The following is a 19,257-nucleotide window of genomic DNA, read 5'->3' on the forward strand; positions in this document are numbered from 1 at the left end:
CATTTATGATGCATCATGTTACTGTGATGGATGATGGGCTCCGGGTTTAGACTTCCTGTCACATTTTGAAGGTGTGGATGTTTGGGTGTGTTCCACAAATCCTACCACTCAACTATGCAGGCAATGTCGGAGGGAGATTGAACATGGGCTGCATGTTTAGTGCTATCCTCACAGTTATTTTTTTTTTTTAATCCTTTGCCGCTAATATGGTCTAGTGATGTCTTTCGAACTCTGGCAGCAAAATAGTCTCGAATGATCGGTGATTCTTTTGTTTTTCAAGTCAGGTTGCAAGGGCAGATGGATGTAGATTAATTCTGAACGTCATTCTGCACCTCAAACACACGTATAACATTTATATTAGACCTCGCTCTCTCTCTCTCTCTCTCTCTCTCTCTCTCTCTCTCTCTCTCTCTTCATCACTCCCTTTTTTTTGCTCCTATTTCCATCTCTCTCCCTGTCTTTTCACTTAATGCCTGAGTTGTCGATGTGAGTGGTAAACATGTGCTAAGGGGGGGTGAATGGCTAAGTTTTCTTTTTATCCAATAAAAATGTCTCCTTGCCAGATCGATTGTTGTTGCTAGGAGACTGAAGCATCCTTTGGCAAGAGGCTACAGATCTCCACGTCTGTTGTTTCCCTCTCTCTCTCTCTCCCTCTCTCTCTCTCTCTCTAACACACACACACACACACCACCGACACGCACGCAACTCCACACACTCTCTCCCCCTCTTTCTCACACGCACACACACACAAGCACGGAGCTGGCGCGCAGAGCAGTGGCGCCCATCCCCTCTCTCAGAGCGACTCCTCCGAGGGATCAGGAGTAGACTAAGTTAAACTTCCAGCTGCTTAAAAAAAAAAATTGTGCACAACCTTTGAAGGATCCCGGACATCCAGGTAAGAAAATTTTTCTTACAGATTAATATCTTCTGTACAGATGCAGGGGGGGGCATTCTTTCATTGTAGGTTTGGCGTAAAGTGCAGTGAGGGGGGGGGGGAAATGTCAGTCCTCGTCCGTTTCGAGTGCACGTCAACCAATCCTACGCCAGGGATCAATTTGCTTTGAACTTTGCGCAGGATTTAAACCTCCTCTTGCACTACACGGACGCGGTATCTTTATATTTGCTGGTGCTTCCACCGATCCCCGGTGGAGATGAATACATCCGACACCCCTGCTTGCAATTCTCCGCAGCAGACACATGATTTGGAAATATAGAATTAAAAAAAATGAATAAAATTAGGAACGCATAAACAGACAGATAGAGAGAGAGAGGGAAGGTGGAACATGGATTTGCTGTTGCGTGTTTTACGCAGAGAGAAGTTTGGGGGCTCAGACAGAGCCGCATATTTTGGGGGGGTATCGCTTCCCATCCCCGCCTCAGCCCCGATGATGGGTGGCTGGTGCGGCCGTGGGAAGCGGCATACAGGTGGATCTGAACACAGCTTGGCTGTGCAAATACTTTTTTTGTTTTTTTTTTTTTTTTGCTGCTCGCCTCTCAACAGCCACTTCACACTTTCCATCCACGGTGGAGTGCATCGACCGATGAGGGTGCGGGAGGAAATTAAGAAATGAAAAATTCCAAACCTTCCCCATACACTTGTAATCGTAGATGCATCCTCTATATGCACCTGCCTGGTTTCTTCCTCTTTCATATTTTTTTTTTTCCCCGAGAGTTGAGTGTCAAGGCGGGACTGAAGATGCTCCTGCACACACAACTCGCCTCTGCAAAGTATTTTTTTTTTATTTCGTTTGTACATCGAACTGCAAGTCCACATAACACATTTAAATTCTAGAGAAAAACGAATGCCCTGCAGAGAGAGAGAGGGGGGGGGGGGTCTCAACATTCATTCCAGCACTGAGCTTATTGGAAAATGACCTTGCCTGTTGTTGTTTGCTTTTTTTTTTTTTTACAGTATTAAACTTATTTTATTAGGAAGCCACTTACTATGCATGTTGCATAATTTATTTATAATCCTGCTGTGATTTATTGCTGACTATATTGTCCAAGTTATGACTATCATGTTGTTTTATTCCCATTCTCATCATTTCACCAATTTTAATGAATATCACACATAAAGTATTCACTGATATACGGGTCACGTTGCCTTTCCTCGGTGAGGTAAAACTCCGAAAAATGACAACAGGTTTTAAAACTGTGCATCTGATTGAATGATGGGATTGCTGTCAAAACTATCGAGAGTGTATATTCTAGAATTTTAGTCATTTTAAGTCATTGTTTCACTCTCACTTATTGTGTGTGAGAGGGCAGCACCTTTAGTTTAATGTGAAATATTTGATTTAAGATGATGATCGTGTCCCAAATGTGCACGTTTGTATTAAGGGGAGGAGCCGGGTTTGTATGCTACTCTTAGCTCGTAATAAGTGTTTTTTACTATTTTTCCACTCAGTTTACAAAACAGTGCATGCATGTGTGTGTGTGTGTGTGTGTGTGTGTGTATATGTGTGTGTGTATACACCTATGTGTTCAGAGAATATGCATCGGGGGACGATTGTGTCCATGAATGGATTTGGCCTTGAGTTTCAGCAATTTTTTTTTTTCTTGTAAATATGCTTACAAGTGCTTGTGTTTGTGTGTGAATGTATGTGCACACACATGTGTGCACGTGTGTCTGCTTGTATAAATGGCCTTGTAGCTTTCATGCTGCACTATTCCCCAAATTGCAAGCGGTACAGAACCTCATCTTTACCAATGTATCACTATCAGTGATGTTCTCTCCTGGTTATTTGTAGTGGCAGACTAGTTAGGAGTGGATTTAAGTTTCTAACCACCAATGCTGTTGCCAGCGTCTGAAGTCAAAGATTCATTTCCCCATGATTTGTTGGCGTTTCTTTTTATTTCCTTGTATCATGGTAATCCTGTTCAACACTGTCCTATTCTTTAGCAGTATTAAGAGCAAATATTAAGTATTTAAATACAAGGTTTGTTTGCAAGAAGTTGAAATTGACAAATTCCTTTCCAAACAGCTTATCCTGCGCGAACGGCCGGAGGGGTGCGAGAGCCCGTCCCCGGTGTCATCGGGCCGGTCGGCAGTCGATCGCGGGGCCACATATGCAGACATTCAACCATTCACTCTCTCATTTACAAGTCTGGAGGATTTCGGGTTCTCCAATGGGTTTTCCAATGTTTTTGGAAACCGCACAGACTCCATGCAAAAAGGCTCCCTGTTGTAATCGGACCTGGGATCTTCCTGCCGCGAGGCGGAAGTGCTAACCAGTGCGCCACCCTGCTGCCCTGAAAATGACAAATTAATAGAGAAATTAAATTCTTAACTGGACGCCAGCAGATTTTATGATAGACTATAATTAAAAATAAGGCAGCTATATGAATAAAGATTTGTAGCGCAATAAAGCTCGCTGAAAGACATATATAAAGTCATTCCCATTTAGACACCCCTCGCATCTCATACATCCATTTATTCATACATGTAAGGCAGCAAACCATTTCATATATATTCTGACTATTAAACACACTTAAAGCAATATATCCTAATTGCTGTAAACAGGGCTTCATGGAGCAGCGTGTATGATGTGTATAAAGATTCCTAATTGTTGAAATACCCGATGAGGATTAATATGGGTTAAAAAAATATATATGCATATTTTGCATGTACAGTGCACATTGATTCCAAGAGAAAACCACACGAGCTAAAGAATCTTGATCTGGGACACACATTTTCCATGAATACCTGAAATATTATTATTATAATACTATTATATTCTTATATTAGGTTACAGTTTTTTGCTCAGACCAGCAATGTTGTCTGGTTCAGAGACGCTGCCACGGAGGAAAAGACAGGAATAAGAGCAGGAAGGACCAGAGATGAAGATGTTAAGATTCTCTCTCAGGGTTGTAAATCAGTCCATCAGAGGTTCAGTGCATGTTGGAGGTTTTGGAGATGAGGTCAGAGAGGCCAGGCGTGGATGGTTTGGTCATGTACAGAAGAGGGTCAGTGAATATACCTGCACGAAGATGCTGAGGTTGGAACTGCCGGGCAGGGGGCCTGGAGGATAGAAGATTTATGGATGTAGTGAAAGAGGATGTGGAGTTAGTTGGTGTGAGAGAAGAGGATGCAGAGAATAGGGTGAGATGGAGGATGTTGATTCGCTGTGGCGATCCCTGAAGGGAACAGTTGAAAGGAAAAGAAAAAGAGAATGAATGAGAGACAAAGCCTGAAATTCTGGATGAATTGCCATGTATTATTGACATGGGGCTCAGTAGTAGACGGGGCGTCCCTCTAATCGAAAAGGGGGGTGGTTTTCGTCCGAGCTCCTCCTATCTGCATGCTGAAGTGGCCTTGAACAAGAACCCGAACTCCCAATGGATACTGATGGACTTGCATGGCCACAGTCAGTGTGTTTGTGTGTGTGTGTGTGTCTGTGTGTGTGTAAGTGAATGCAATCCATTGTAAAGGACTTTACAAATTATTTGTAATGAAACTGTTAAAAAATAAGATTACTAAATATTAAATAAGATAATAATAATTAAATAATGAAATAAAATATTAAATAAATATTAAATAAGATTATAAAATAAGATTATTTACTTATCAAATATATTTCTGCTTTTGCTGAAGAAAAGACAGTTTCTTTTGTCAAAGCTTTTGTAACTGTCTCCTTATTATCACAAGCTTATGTAATTATACTGTCCATCAACCTATTTATGGGCGAAAACATCGTTGTTATACTGGACTTTGGAAAATTGGGATCAGTACCGTAGAGAAGCAAAGTGCTTTTTATTTTTATTTTTAGTTCAGCAAGTTTTTATACTTGCTTTTAAATTGTCTCCGAGGTAAATGTAGAGCAGCTGAACACTGGGACAGCTGTCGTATTCATCCGGTATTTTCCAAGACACCGAAAATTACCGACCTGTTTGTAGTCTCTTTTGCATTTGCATGCGTTGCAAATTGATATCATCCATTTTGTATCATTACAACATTTTTTGTTACATGCCAAAAAAACATTATCGCGAATACAAAGCCTCCCACTCATTCGACAGCATATTTTGCATTTTTGCTGTAGAAAACGGATCGCCTCCTTGATAATCCAAAATCAAATGCATCTTTGAGCCATGGGGGGAAAAAAAAGAAGTCTCAGCACAGAGTTACTGCACCTGAGACTTTATTGCTAACATGACAACATTACCACAGCCTGGTACAGCGGCCTTGGAGGGAAAGAACACCAATATATACTGCACTTTCAAAAACCACAATCTTATCTTTATTTGTTGTTTTTTACTTATCTCGGTAATATGAATTTTCCAATCATTTAAAAATATGTCATCATGCCATACGGGATAAATATACTACCGCCAAACTCGACAGGAAATCTATACCAAGCTCACCGTACTAAACCTCCCAAGCTAACAGTTTGTTTTCCAGACGTCACAAAAAAAGTTCAGGTAGGTCAGAATGGGTCAGAAAGTCAAAAAATGGGATTACCGTATTTTCCGCACTATTAGCCGCTACCTTTTTTACGCACACTGCGGTTTGAACAGCGATGCGGCTAATATATGGATTTTTATGGGCTATCAAGCTTCACGCCGCCAAAATATTTAGCCTCATCCATTTAGACCCGCGGTGGCGCAGTGCTTTGGCTGAATTCCGCATGCTCTCCCCGTGTCTGCGTGGGTTTTCTCCGGGTCCTCCAAGTTTCCTCCCACAGTCCAAAAACATTCAGCATTTTAATTGGAAAAAAATTGGTGAAAATTGCGCCGAATGAGTGAGTGAGTGAATGTTGTCTGTCTTTGCATGTGGCCCTGCGATTGACCGGCGACCAGTCCGGTGTGAACCCCGCCTCTCGCCCGATGACGTCCGGGATGGGCTCCGGCATCAGCCGCGACCCTGAGTGCAGGATAAGCGATAGAAGATGGATGGATATCAGACCAATAAAATTACACATAGACGCCGCGGAACACGTGTGTGGTTTGCACAAGTGACATTGAGAGCAACAACAAAAGAGCGACTAAGGAAGCAAGTGACGGAGGAACTCTGAGGCTATTTAATTCCAACCGTGACAAAGATGATTTTAGTATGTTTTTTGTGCGCAGGATAAAGCTGAAGATAGCGATCAATGACTTTTCCTGGTAGGCTACTGTATTTTTAATTTTTTTAACCAAATGTTTCATCGGCACTGTTGGGGGGGGAGCATTTATGGTACATATGTAATCAAAAGTAAAAAATCTTTCTGTATAACATCTTTCTGTGCAAATATCTCATGCCACAAGTGAACATTTGTGGCTTACAGACCAGTGCAGCCTATGTAAATGTACAATTTTTTTTATTTTATTTTCAAATTTAGTGAGTATGGCTTAAATTGAGGTGTGCTCAATTGTGCGAAAATTACGGTAGTTTAAAGTGAAGAGATAGTCCATCTTAATCTCCTGAACCTTTTATTTTTGCTCTGTGTTAATACATTATTATTATTATTATTATTATCATTATTATTATTATTATTATTACATTAATCCATACAATAATAACAATAAAAACCATAGCATCTAAAGTAAAGCACAGTGTGAGAAATCTATCAATATATCACCAATCTTAAAATATTTCTACTGATTTGTAGTTCAAAAATGACAATATTTAAAAGTTAAGAAAAAGTCTCTGAACTGCTAAATGTCATTTTTTTTGTCACATATGCACAGCAAAAAATAATAATAAATCATCATCATTATCATTATAGATGTGAGCCTGTTTTACAACAAATAGTATTTACAGTACATGCAAAGTAGCTCACATTTGAGGACTATTTATTAGAACTGGAGAACATTATTTTATCTATTTCTTCTTGCATTCAGCCGGTATTTCCTCCTTTACCCCACAGGGTAAACTGCTAAATAAGGAAGAAATCCCTTCATTTTGTTGTAACCAGTTGAAAATAGAGCACAACACCAGTAAAATGTTCCCTCTGCATTTAACCCATGCAGGATGAACCATGAGCAGTTCGGGGTTCAGTGTGTCGCTCTGCAACACTTCATCTGGCAGCTCCACAATCAAACCAGAACTTTCGTTTTAAAGGTCCTGCTGTCTATTTATTCGTAGATTTTTACTTTATTTTTTTGTCTTGCTATATCCTGTCTTCTGCCTTTCAATGTATATTCATCTTCATATTTATATTCATATTTATTTCCTTTTTTTCTGACATTATACGCTGCTGTGACAAAGGAATTTCCCTTATGGGGATCAATAAAGTGAATCTTATCTTGAAGACTATCTTGAGGTTGCTGTTACCATGCCTGAGAAGCAGATGTTTCCCCAGGGCTGTGAAAGCTCCTGAGCTGGACCTGCTCACAATTTACTTAGTCCTGTGCATACAGGATAGAGATGTTCTGCCACTTTAATCTGCTGCTCTTTAGTGCAATATCCATCCATCCATCTATCCATCGTCTGCCACTTATCCTTAGTGCAATATTTATATTTGATTTTATTAGTACCTATACTTTGTACCTTATAACATACCTATGCTACCGCGAAAAGGACCGCTATCAAATGAAATTTCAATGCACATGAATCGTATCTTAACTTATTTTACCTTATCTTACCTTACCTTATCTTACCTTACCTCGCCTTACCTTACCTTACCTTACCTTGCCTTAACTTATCTAATCTCCTGTTACCACCTAAGCTGCACCGCCCCCAAAATGCGATGATTTTCTGACTCTAGAGGGATATTTTCACACACCTATATTTTTCTGTAAGTGATACACCACTTTTGGGACTGATCGTTTTATCAAGTGTGTTTCATTTTTAATCTAAGGGAAACAAACCGGTGCTGCTGCATATTCACAAATGTCAGATGTGGCAAAAATCGCCTCAGTGAGTGTGAGTTTTCTTATGACATAGAGATTATGTTTTCACATTTAATTTCTGCACATTATTTCTGATGTGTTAGTCCAAAACAGCTTTAATTTACGTAATAAAAAGACAAGTGCCCATATTTAATGGTCTGGTTTTTGTAAGGCGCCATTTTTCGATGGCTCAAATCTGGAGGAAAAAAGCTTGAAGTGAATAATCGACTATACCTTTCTTAAAATGTCTCTTCGGGGAGGAAGCATTTGAATAAGATGATACTTGAAAGAATATATAAACATTTATCAGGGTATGACACACATTTCCAGCAAATATTAAGCTTCACGGTGTACATTAATCCCAATTGCCAGGACCTTTTTTTTTTTTTTGGTGTTTCTTATATTGTTTTGCTCTGGTGAAAGAAACGGAAAAGCGTCTTGAAATAACTGCCCCTCGCCTCTGATCAACAACGACAGACACATCACCCACTGTTACACACACACACACACACACACACACACACACACACACACACACGCGTGCGCATGCATTTTCACACACAGTGGCGCTGCACTGTCTGTTCATGACTGACATTCTTCCTTCTCTACATTCACAGACATTCACACACATTGTACACTGGGGATGAGGCAGGGAAAGGGCAGTGGGATGTACAGCTGTGATGGTGTGTCTCCGAGAGAGATCAGACTCTTCAATAAATGATGAGCTTGAGGAGGAGACCTGTGAGAGTGTGTGGATGTGTGATATGTGGTAAAAAAAAAAAAAAAAAATTGTGAGCGCTAAAATGTAGTAAGTTCAACTCAATCCATTTCAAACAGACAGAAGCGAAACTGACAGTGTTTCCGGCACATAGTTTATGAAAATAGAAATAACTGTTGAGGTTTTAATTGTGGACGCACAAAAAAAAAAAGATTGGGTCTATCCTCTTTGGTTCAAAGTGCAAAAAAAATGGTGATATGCGACATAAATTATAAATCCCTGTTTCCAAATTACAATCAGTTCATTTTTCTGTGCAACATATCACTGAAATATTATACGCTACTGGATTCTGATGGATTATATTCACTTTGAAAAGAATATTAATTCCAACAAATTCCACATTGACAAAGCTGAATACTATTTGCTTAGAACCATATGTGTAATGTGTGTGAATACACTGCTGTGTTCTACCGATGGACAAATATACTGAAAGTAATATTTTGTACGACTGCTATCATTTTTTTTCCCCTGTAAAAAAAATTGCAAATGTCCACTCACAATGTTATAAGCAGTTTAAATACTTTCTTCAAAACATGTTGAAATTCTAGAAAAAATACTTTTTTTTTTTTTTTTTATTTATTTGCATTATAATTCACTTTTGCACTTTTAAATCAGAGTCAGTGTTCTGCTGCGCTTTTGACAGTGGTCTCTCTTTAACCGGTCCCTGGAGGCTCAAGTTCACTAAGACCACAACTCCATAATCTTACAATGAAGAAACTCAATTTTCTATTTGCAGCTTAAGTTTCACATGTTTGAAATGCATCTAAAAATAAGTTCCATCAGTAAAGAGCAAATCGAAACTATATTTTCCTTGTAATCATTAAACTACAGTATGGATTTTGTTCTCAATGCAACATATTATCTGAAGTAATTTCTACAATCCGACGGCTATCACTGACTTGGCATATCTAATCGCCACATGATTTTCAGATAATAGTATTCATAGATATAGATATATTATATTCATAGATATAATAGTATACATAGATTCATAGATATAGTATTCATTGACGTAATTTAAACTTAAGTGTTGTGTTTATTAATCAAAATAATTGAACGTCACGAATGGAAATATATGTCGCCCCTTTCAAATCTGTAATTGCATTTTGCTTTGAATAACATGAAATCCGAAAGTGTTGGTCTGTTTATTTTTCACAAAAATAGTTTTGAGAAATAACTAGACAGGCGGCATGGCGGCGCTTCGGTTCACGCTTCCACCTCACAGCAAGAAGGTCTCTGGTGCTGTTCCAACAGGGGGGCTCTGGATTCTCCGCTTTCCTCCCGCACTCCAAAAGCATAGAGGCGGTTCATTATTGGTGTCGATAATGATTGATTTAATAAATGAATAAATTAGACGGCAACTATTATTGCATGTGATTACAAGACTGCATGTGTGTGACTGTGAGAAGCAAGACACGCAGGTGACGGGAGGCCACGCATAGAAGATTTAAACACAAGAGCGCTGTCGATTACTAGCCGGTTAAAGAGCGTGGAACCGCCGTGCGAGACGTTAAACTAGTTGCTTGTTTCATCACAGGGACGCTGAGCTCAGCTGTAGTCCGACCATCGCTGTCTCGACGACCAAACTGAACACACCCAAATAACAGCAACACTCTCTTGGAGTCAAAATAGAAATAGTACACAGTAAACAGCTATATTCACTGATTAATATTATGTTTGTGAAAGACAAATCAAGGCGCTAAATAGTTATCTCTCCGCCCAAACAAGAGCGTCTTACTGAGATTGCACGGGGAAATGAGTTGTATGTATTTGAGTCCATCCCATGACAAGGTCAGGCTCAGTTCCTCGGCTCAGAAGACGGCCGATCAGCTGTTACATGTTTCATCTGCGGCGTTTCCGAGCATCAAGGGTTCGGCGACAGTTAATGTAAATTAGCCGAAGAAAATAGCGTGGATGAGGGAACCGCTGTATTCCCTGTTTCGATCCCAACCGGAATTGACAGCATATTAATCTATACACATAACGGCCTCTTGCCTAAATGCAGCCATTCGCAGCCGCTGTCACAGATGCAAAACACACCACGACCCGGCGTCCATGTTCAAACTCTGTTCCTTCAATACATGGCGGTCTCTCTGTCGTTGGGCTTTGAGACAAAGAGCTGTTGCTTCATTTGAAGTGAGGCCTGCATGCGTCTGTGGAGGCCCGACCGCTTTATGCGAAAAAGCAAATGTCAGAATAAGTGGGAGTGGACATTAAAAACCAACCAGTTACCTCAAGGTCTTTATTATTAACAGCACTTTCTCTGGGGGTTCTCAAAGTGTCAGTGTGTGTTGATTTTTTTCTATCGTGCCCTGATGATAAATAAACGCCTTCACTGCTGAAGGGACATTATACATTCATAATTTGCTGCCAACAAAGTGTAATAAAGAAGCCAAAAATAACTCACTGGCAAGGAGATTCTAGAGTTTCGTGACCGGTTGCAGAAAACAAAACGCTACTATCTGCACAGAGTGGTGATTAGGTCACACCTGACGCCATCCAATTTTCCAGATTCTGGCAACGCAAACAGTTACCATAAGATGATAGAATTATGTAAGCTTCACACCCACTAAAAAAGCACTTGATCTGATGAGAAAATAACAAATTGAATTCCATGCATATCATCAAGTGGAGGATGGTCTTGGACTGATCTTTGCCTCCAATCATGTGCTGAAGATTAGCCTCGAAAGGTACATCAAGTACAAACATACATGCATGCATGCATACATACATACTAATTAGATATATACAGTATTTGGGAGTTGACAGCCTCTCTGAAAAAAACGGGTGAGAACACAATAAGACATATTCCATTAAGTTAAGAATCATTTGAATGAATTGTCATTTTAATGCTGCAATTAATTATGGGATAGCAGAATTGCAATTTCATAGTCAAACTAACACAAAGCACATAAAAAAATGATATCAAATGAACATGACAGTTAATTAACTCATTGCCAGCACTTTCAATCCACTGTTCCTTGCCTACTAATGACAAACAGTCACTTAAATCGGTTACTGAGCACTGAAAACTGATGCTGAAAAACACATTTTCACATTTCTCATAAAATGCATTTTTTCTGTGGAGTCATGTTGATAAACAAGAACCGTGTGATACACTCTTTATAAAATGATGGCAGGAAAAATAGAACCTGTGATGAGTACTTCATTTTTTTCCCCTGTTTTACATTGCAGCCAATGGTATCGTGTGGTTCCAAGTAATTATTGTTAAATTAATGATTATCTCTACCCACACACACGCATGCACACACACACACACACACACACACACACACACACACACACACACACACCGCCAAAGATAAATTGTTAGAACAGTCAACATTCTTTTCACAATGGGTCAACTCTTTATCACAAACAACAAAAGCAATGGCTGTAGGATGAAACTCTTGTTATTCTTGAATAGTTAGCCCATTGTATAAGAAGACAAAAGGACATTATGGGTGCTGGCTTTTTCAAGTAATCATTAATGATTATTCAAGAAGAAATGCGTAGGCTAATTATTTTTTTGCACTTTTTTTGCTTGACTCAAATGTGCAAACAACCGCCAAGCCCAGAAGTATATTCTACTACAATGCAAATCTGCCGTGATACCTCAAAATCCACCCTAGTTTCAATAAAAAAAATTAAGTCAGTCTCAATCTGGCACTTTTTTATTGAAGAGGAAATAAGAATGCTTCTTCTATTGGCACCACAAGCATAGTTAACTCACTTGCAATTATTAATGCGAAATACCACAAATTTCATTAAAGTGCTGCAAATCACCATGCAAATTTAAAAAATCCACATCTGAAGCCAAACTGCAAACAGTAAAACCTTACAGAAAAGAACAAATATATAACGCCGTCTAAGAACCACTCTGACATCTTTACTTTGTGGCCCTGGCCTTTATTGAATTCGTGGATTAAAGTGTAATCTGTATACTTTACCTACGGCTATAGTTCTATTTGAACAAGGTTAAAGGTTGGTAGAAAATGTTAGCTCCTTATTTTGGCTCCCACACAATGGACTCTTTCGCCGTTCCTAAACACCACTGGAGTCGGGCTCGATTGAACATTCTCAACATGACTGCCATCCGGTTGGGTAAATAGACGTTACAGGAACTTTGACTCTCTCTCTTACTCTCTTAAAACGGAAGGTTGCCGGTTTGTATCACGATTCCTCCCGTTTCCGTGCCGAATTTTCCTCGGATAAGACATTGAACTCCGGTTTGCTTCTTGCACAGCAGTTCTGCCTCCAACGGTGTGTGAGCCCATGTGTGAATGGCTAAATGTGAAATCCAGTGGAAAGCGCTTTGAAAAAGCAGCATTTACCATTTTCCAGCAGCCCCTTGCGCTAAATGTGTTTGTTCCCTTTTGATCTGAGTAAAGAACATGGCCGATAATCCATAGTGGAAGTTTGACAATGCCAGTAGACACACTGGTGAAAATTCATATGAGCGCATTAAAGCAAATTCATTAATTTAAGGATGAAAGAAGGTGATTCATGTATATCAAATCAAAAACATTTCATGTTTGTTTGTTTTTTTTTATTTGGTCTGATGTCAGTCTCCCCAGTTGTCTATCTATCTATCAATTTATAGATTTTACGACTTTTCAAAAATGAGATTATGGTTGCAGAAGACGTTGTTTGATCTTTGTGAATCTTAAAGCAATTTTCTACCTGATGACATATTTAATCCCGGTGTTTATCTAGAATCTACCCATGGGTTGTTGCCAGTTTGACGTGCCGAAAAGCAACCGTTGTTTGTGTCTGATTCTTGTCCGTTGTCCTGCTGCCATTCCACCGCCTGCCCTTCATGAGGCCTTGGGGTTTTTTTTTCACTGTTAAAAATGTTACTTTACAGTTGTTTCTCTGTCCCATCAATGACATATAGTACAGTACTGCGACTGTTTGGTTACAATTGTTCAACTTTGCAAAGGACTTGAGCTCAGCAACTGCCTGTGTTTCACTCACAAAGTGATTGTTAATTCCCCCATTGTGCAAAGTGTGATCGGTGATTTGGGACCACATGAAGAAAATGTGACCGAACATTCACTCCGAAATGGACAAGAGTCAACCAGAGTTTTCCAGCATTGTTTCTTTAATTTAGTCGTTCTTCAAAATGTCACAAAAAGTAAACAGTACTTCTCTGGCACGCTCAGCCTCGCTACACCCTGATGTCCTTCTTAAGCTGCGTAACTCTCCAGGTCTCCAGTGACCGTCTCTAGTGTTAAATAGACTTGTGTCAAACCAAGCAGGGGAGTTTCGATTCTTCTGCCTGACAGATTGGTTGTGCACCAACAAATGTGTTGCTGTTCTGACAGGTACCGCCCGGCGCTGTCTCCTCCACAACTGACACCCCAATATCCCCCACCTTCTCTGGTTGGAGACAGAAATTGACCCCACAGCACAGACTTCCTGTCATATGTTTTGCGGTCCATCCTCTCTACCTGTTACCAGGTCCTCCATCACAACCGATCCAATGCGGCATCCGCTAGTCATCATGTGACAGGTATTTCCACAGCTGAGTAACGCCAACCTGGCAATACGACTACAAAGTAAGCCCCCAGCCAAATTGATTTGGCTTAAAATATACCAAGGGGTGCCAGACACCAACCAGGGACTTCAGAAATTACAAGAATTTGGATTTTCTATTAATGCAGAGATACGACGGAGATTTGCTCCCCATCCCATGAAATCACAAGGCTCTCGACTGGAAAATCATACGCCTTTAACCTCAGGCAGTTTAAGTCCAGCAGGAAGATGTTTGCTATGCAAGGGATCATCACGCCTGCGTCCCTATTTTTGCCCGCCAACACTTTGGCACTCAAAAAAAAAAAAACTTCTCTCTTCTTTATCTTATGATTTTAGAAAGTTCCTTAGCTGCGTCAAGCTAAGCCAGCAAACACTTACCAGCGAGCCCACCCTTCAAATCTTTCTCCTGGAAAAAAGAGCCCTAGTCATGTTTTTGTTTTATTTTTGCAAGATTTCTGTATCTTTTACTCGTCCATTCATTACAGTATTTCTTTCTTTCTATGTGTGTTCCTTGTCTGCTTTGCATTGTCTGTGAAAGGGTCATAGAACTTATATTGTAGTTTTGAGGACAAGTGGCTCATTCAGTCAATTTATGTGTGTGCGTATAAATATATACACATATACACACATTTCCATACATATCTCAGACTACATATTAGATTATTTAATCTTAGACTACACATATACACTATATGGTCAAAAGTATTCGGTCACCCATCCAAATAATTAGAATCAGGTGTTCCAATCACTTCCATGGCCACAGGTGTATAAAATCAAGCACTTTGGCATGCAGACCCTTTTTTTTTTTTTTTTTGAAGGAAACACTTGTGAAAGCATGGGTTGCTCTCAGGAGCTCAGTGAATTCCAGCATGGAACTGTGATAGGAAGCCACCTGTGCAATAAATCCTCACTCCTAAATATTCCACAGTCAACTGTATTATAAGAACATGGAAGTTTGGGAACGTCAGCAACTCAGCCACAAAGTGATTGGCTGCATAAACTGACGGAGCGAGGTCAGCGGCTTCTGAGGCGCATACTGTGAAGAGGTCACCAACTTTCTGCGGAGATATCCAAACTTCATGTGGCCTTCAGATTAGCTCAAGAACAGAGAGCTTCATAGAAAGGGTTTCCATGGCCGAACAGCTGCATCCAAGCCACACATCGCAGAGTGCAATGCAAAACGTCGGATGCGGGGGTGTAAAGCACGCCGCCACTGGACTCCAGAGCAGCGGAGACGCGTTCTCTGGAGTGACTAGTCGTGCTTCTCCGTCTGGCAATCTGATGGACGGGTTTGGGTTTGGCGATTGCCAGTACTTGTCTGACTGCATTGTGCCAAGTGTGAAGTTTGATGGAGGGCGGATTATGGTGTGGAGTTGCTTTTCAGGAGCCGGGCTTCACCCCTTGGTTCCAGTGAAAGGAACTCTGACAGCTTGAGCATAGCAAGACATTGTGGACAATTCCATCCTTTGAGGGAACAGTTTGGCGCCGGGCCCTTCCTTTTTCAACATGACTGTGCACAAAGCGACGTCCGAAAAGACATGGATGACAGTCCGGTGTGGAGAAACTTGCACAGAATCCTGATCTCAACCCGATAGAACACCTTTGGGATGAATCAGAGCGAAGAACGAGAGCCAGGCCTTCTCGTCCAACGTCAGTGTGTGACCTCACAAATGTGCTTCTGGAAGAATGGTCAAAAATTTCCATAAACACACTCCTGAACCTCGTGGACAGCCTTCCCAGAAGAGCTGAAGCTGTTCTGGCCGCAACGGGTGAACTGACATCATATTGAACCCTATAGATTAGGAATGGGATGTCACTTAAGACCATATGCAAGTCAAGGCAGGTGAGCAAATACTTTTGGCCATATATTCTGTGTAGTCTAAGATTAAATAATAGTGTGTGGTATGCTTGCTGTTGTAGAAAATAAGGTGTCAGCTTTAACAGGATACAAACCATGACTGCTGGTTTTTAAGGTATTTCAAGTGGTAATTAATTGACCCACTGACACAACATAAAACACAGCTATGTTTTATGCTAACACAGATGAATTGAAAGGTGATTTGCACCCTATTGTGGAGTTACCACGTTCAAAGTATGCTAATAAAGGTGATTAAAAAAAATTATAATAGCCATCAGATGGACAGATTACACCCAAAATGGGTAATTTGGCCTAATAAGGGAGAGCAAATGAAAAAATGTAAACACTGCCTGACAACATTAATTGCTTTCCACAAAAAAAAGGCGAATCCAAACATGCTCTGTACAGTTTCTGACCCAAGAGATATCTCTCAATCCAAAGGAATTTGATATATTCTTCCTTGTTGACAGCGACTGGCAGGGTGTGGACATGAATTGAGAAGGACGTAGACTCACCCATCCCATGGTGTAGTTGACTAACTGCTCCATGATGAGTCCCAGGGTCATTACATGACAGTTAAGTTGATAGATTCTATCCATAGAGCAGTAATTCTCCATTTGACAAGCATGCCGCTCTCTGCGGTGATGAAATGCTGAGTGGATGGATGCTGTCGCACATTTCCCAATGCTGGTCTTTCCTTTTTTTTTTTTTTTCAAGCCTACTAAAATCAAACAGTGTCAGATGAGGTGTGGGCTACGGAAAACTTGAAAAAATACATTGACCTAAAAATATAAAATGCAAAAACTCATGACAGGAACCTGGACTGTGTGAATTTACTTTCCTGTCGTCAGTTAACTACTCAATCATGATGAAAATAAATGTATTTCTCAACAGATGCAAGATTTTAAAATAATATATACACGTGTAATACCTAACTCTGTGACGATAAAATAGTCCCCCTGGAATTGTATTCAGGTTGCATATATCATATAAAGAGTGATAAAGTCAGTTCTACCCGCCAACGAAAAGACACTAGAAGCGAGTCGATCCCTCATTCAGTCACTTCAAGCAGCATCAACTTTTACAGTTTCTATGCAGAGGCATTTATGTTGCAGAAAGTCACCATAGCTCATTTAAATGCATCTTATTTATAGCTTGATATGATTTCAATGGTAACGTTCTTCTGTTCATCTTACTGTTGTTGTAAAAGTTATTTTAATGTACGTTACACCCGTCCCTCTGGCAGAGGAGCCTTATTTACTGCAATATGTTTTTCTTGTGAACATCATTTACAAATATGAAATGAAAATTGTTGATCCTCCCGATAAACCGGTGAGGTTAAGAAAATAAGATTTTCACAGCACGCTGGGAAAATTAGCGATTTGAGAGTCCTTCCCAATTATTAAACATGTCATATAATCCCCACTTACTGATAGCTATCTATTTACTTAGCTCTAAATCGGAGATTAAGTTTAAATTGATTTTTGATTCAATTTATTTATAATTTTGGGAGACTCGTATGTTAAACTAGCTATGGATACCCTTCGATGTGGTGCAGACTGTGCACGTTACTCATAGGTTTAAAAACCTCTTTCAGTGGAGAATCCTTTTGGAGTACACACTGCACATGAGTATTTACTCTATGCACTCCTGAAGTGTCTTAGAACTTTTATTGGTTAATTCAGTTTCCATTAGACAAATGTAGTTTTTTTTTTTTTTCTGGAAAATGTTAAACCCCTATTTAAACAAAGATTAGTGGCTGTGCCATGAGATCTTTTCAATTCCAGCTGTCTTGTTGAGGAAATCAATTTTTCTGTTCTTTACATGATACAGTCCTTAACCTTTGAGCCGAATGGGGGTATAAATGGGCTGAATAATCAGTAGAGGAAAGGGCCAATTTTAATTGGTCTTTTAACAGATTATCAATAGTCATCTCAGATCACACTACTTACTATTGATTCTGATTCGGAAATGATGATAAATGGGCGTTAAATGCACGTTATCTACTGTCACCTTCCGCCTAAACCAATCGCTTAACTGTTTAGCTGGAACGGAAAGGTAGTTTACTCAGCAGAGCAGTTCACTTAATCCCTCTAAGTCTTCTTTTTATTGGCCTTTTGCAGCGTGAGCGCTGAAAAAGGTATAGGCATGTTGATTATGACTCACTGGACGTAGGGCCGTTGTGTTTTAGATTTTTCTGTCCTATTTATGGATCATCTGTATTTCCTGCCTGAAACATTTCTTACATAATTAATGAACTTAACATATTGCACCTTCAAGCGTAGGACAGTATGTCTTCATGCAAACATGCACTCGCCTGCAGTTTTATTAAGTACACTAACAGAGAGCCAATATAACGGGACATATAGAATAAGTCAATCACAAACGACTAACAAAAGATTCATCAAATATAAAAATAAGCTTAAAAGGCTAATTCCTATGAAGAAAGATGTATCGCCAAGCTGCAGTTTAATGTAGGTGTATCTTATAATCTGATAAAAGCAATGTCATTATTATGCATGGTGATCAAAATAGAAAAATGTGAATTGCCCACACATTGTCAAAAGGATTGCACACAGGAGTAAGCCCAAAAAAAAATATCAAGGGGGATCAGAATGATTATGTTTTAAAGACAAAAAAAAAACAAAACAAAGCAATCTGAGAAATTAAGAAATATACAAAGCTAAAGATGCTTTCAAAGGGAGTATCTTTTGTCTGAAAATAAAGTGTTGGATACACTTCATCCCCTCAGTCTTTTGCATGTGCATGCAGGGAATGTCCAAACTATGAAATCCGCACAATTGGTAGCATCAAACTCCACAGATAAATAGTCAGAACACACACACACACATACACACACACACACATGCAGTGCTGTGTTGCGGGGCTCCCCCCTTAGTGTACTGCGGTCCATCAACCCTGCATGGATGCTCTTAGCTGGATGCGTGTCATCCACAGCAGCCCTGCCTGTTAGGGGGGAGAGCGAGGTCTGTGGAGAGTGTAGGGGAGCTGGAAATAAATGGGGGAGAGGAACAAGCAAGGAGACTTTGGAGGAAAGAATGAAGCCATGAACTGACGATGAAACACAAGAAGCCCATGAGTGCTGTCATGCTGTGTGTGTATGTGTGTGTGTTTGTGTGCGTGTGTGGCGGTGCCTATTCACTGACTTCAGATCGCAACGGGGTCAAAGGTTGTAGTCTGTCAGATGGTACTCCGCATCAAAGCTCCCAGGGAGAAGGGTCAGTAGTCAGCTCGCTCCTCGATCTGATATTGT

At 40.1% G+C, this 19,257-nt stretch overlaps 1 protein-coding gene across 1 annotated transcript in view; it reads left to right on the forward strand.

The window, feature by feature from the left end:
• The first annotated feature begins 751 nt into the window (after positions 1-751).
• The window catches only part of grm3 (glutamate receptor, metabotropic 3), a 49,230-nt gene continuing 30,724 nt past the window's right edge, over positions 752-19,257 (forward strand). Inside the window, exon 1 of the mRNA XM_086163805.1 lies at positions 752-895. The gene's annotated coding sequence lies outside the window, so the exon portion shown is untranslated. The remainder of the gene's footprint in view (positions 896-19,257) is intronic.

The sequence above is a fragment of the Fistularia commersonii genome, chromosome 17 (genome assembly GCF_037954325.1).
Source record: "Fistularia commersonii isolate RoL2024-O1a breed Wild chromosome 17, RoL_Fcom_v1.0, whole genome shotgun sequence".
In the NCBI taxonomy this organism is placed as follows: domain Eukaryota; kingdom Metazoa; phylum Chordata; class Actinopteri; order Syngnathiformes; family Fistulariidae; genus Fistularia; species Fistularia commersonii.